We start from the raw sequence: 2,623 nt of genomic DNA on the forward strand, positions 1-2,623 counted from the left end.
GGGGGGCGGGGGCATTGCCCCTCCCCTGACCTACTAAGGGTTCCGCCCTCGATTGTAGCCACTCTATAACACTAATCCTAATTCCACCTATCAATAAGGGGTCATCATCCTGATATTTTGCACTAAACAATTAATCTTATCTGTATTGATATAATGTAACATATAGTAATATGGTTGAGCATAGTTTGGAATTGTTTTAAACATATTATACATGATCATAAATGAATCAAGCACCTAGTTATCTAATCTTGTTAATTTATAAATTTAATATTTATAATAATGTTCAAATTTATTCAATTAACTAATTAAATGATTATGAATGAGCTTTAAAACTTACTTAAGCTATTGGTATATTTGCAGCCTTAGCAACCATAATATAATTATGGAGGTCCCTAAAAGACCTATATCCCAGTAAAGAAAGTACATTAGACAAAAGGTTTTGGAGTAAGAAGAGACGAAAGAAAAGTTTCCTAGTGAAGTAAAGTAATAACAACTAGCCTAGCCTCTCCCATCTCCACTATCTATTTTGAAAAGGGGATTAAGCAGATAGCTTACTTTCTTTCTCAATATTTATAGTGAGCTGCACAGCCAGGTGATGAGTTCGATCACACATATGTTGCATTTTGTTACGCGAGTAGTTGCAAGGGGCCATTACATTTTTGGGAGTTTTTTTTTAATATATTATTGTCTTGAATATACATACGGTTGTATTTTATTGTTGCAAAAGTATTTATGATAACGCAATTTTTCGTGGTCTGTTGGTTGAGAGTTTTGACTACCAACTAAAAGGTATTGAGTTCGAGTCTTGCGTATGTGTTATGTATGTGAGTTTGTCTTAATTGATCTAAATATCCCAAAAAATATATTTATGATTAGGCTTACTATAACTGACCTTACAAAGATATGAACAAATGAAAATAATCTCTTATAACAACAAACTAGCATGTTTGTAAGGGCAACAAAATAATTTTTTTAATTTACAGGTATGTTTTCTTTAAAATACATGAAATATCAGTTATTATTGATATGCCAAAAAAATTGTCTTTGTTGGGCACAAATCTCAAAGTATATTTGAATTGGGAACTTTCAAAAATAAATTTAGGATTATTTGAACTATAATTTAAGCAAGCTTATAATCAAATTGAACTTCTTGACAAGATGAGCCCAACGACACAAAATTGGTCTAATCCAAATTCAAATGAGTCTAAATCAAGCAATTGAAGGGTATTTGATAATTTATTGCATTATTTGGATGGTTAAATGATATATAAATCTTGCATGTTTATAGTCAAATCAAGCGTCTTGATGAGACAAATCAAACGAACCCAATATCATTAATTCCAGCATCAATATTAAGGCAGTTCAATGTTGAAAAATTTGTCTATGATCATGAGAATCAATATGAGATGTCTTGTGGAGTGTTTCAGATTTCGATTATACTTGCTCACATACTATCTCAAAAAAATATAAATAGAACTTTACTCTCTACATGAAAAGGAAGCTCAGACTTGGAAATAGGACTTTGACTTGAGATTTAAGATATCTCTAAGGCACTAAAAAGAAAAGAGGTTTAGGAATTTGCTAGCATGAGAGCTTAGGTGAGCTAGTGAGGGCCGGGGTCTTCGTGCCGTGTGAAAGTTATTTCGATTGATTTCGTGCATCGTTGGCACATGTCGAATAAGTTTATATGGTGCCTTGACGACCAATCGTCAAACTCATTGGAGTTATCCACCATGCTCGTTAAATATATTTTAGGGATCAACTATATCTGAGCTATGATTTCGACAAGCTTATAATCAAATTGATTTTTTTTATGAGATGATCTCAATAATACAAATTTGGTATGATTCAAATCCAAATGAGTCCACATCAAGCACTTCAAGGGTATCTAATAATTTTATTGTATTAATTGGATGGTCCAATAATTTCTAAATCTTGCATGTATATAATCAAAACTCTTGATGAGACAAATATAATAAACTCAATGCCTTTTAATTCTAGCATTAATATTAAGGTAGTTTAACAATGAAAAAATAACCTATAATCTTGGGAATCAATATGGGGCGTCCAATTGAGTGCATGAAATTTGTTTATATTTATTGGCATACTAATCTCAATATATATATATATATATATATATATATGACTTGGAATAGTGTTTTAATTTGCTACGACACTAAAACATGTGACTCAACCCCGCCAATGTGCTTTTCGAGTTGCCTCTGGAAAGTTTCTAGGATTTATGGTCAATAATAATAATTAATAAATAATAATAATAATATAATAATAAAATAATAATAATAATAATAAGATTAATGTTTTATGGAGGATCATAGTCAACGATGGTGCGTGGAGGATCATTAGTTGGCGGACAACAGTAGCTTGAATGACTATAGTAAGATGATGATGGACGTCGAAAGATTGTAAATTGGATGACAGTGGTGGATGATTATACTAAGTGATTGGTAGTCAAAATGATTTGTATGCCGATGATGGCAAATTTGGCGATATTCCAACGAGAGTGGTCAAGTGGTGGCTCGACATCAACATCAGTGATGTTCGATTGCAGACTGTCGGATGGTGGTCCCAATGGATTGATATTAGATGGTTCATTTGGTGGTCT

The sequence above is a fragment of the Dendrobium catenatum genome, unplaced genomic scaffold (assembly GCF_001605985.2).
Source record: "Dendrobium catenatum unplaced genomic scaffold, ASM160598v2 fragScaff_scaffold_849, whole genome shotgun sequence".
NCBI classification, from domain to species: Eukaryota; Viridiplantae; Streptophyta; class Magnoliopsida; order Asparagales; family Orchidaceae; genus Dendrobium; species Dendrobium catenatum.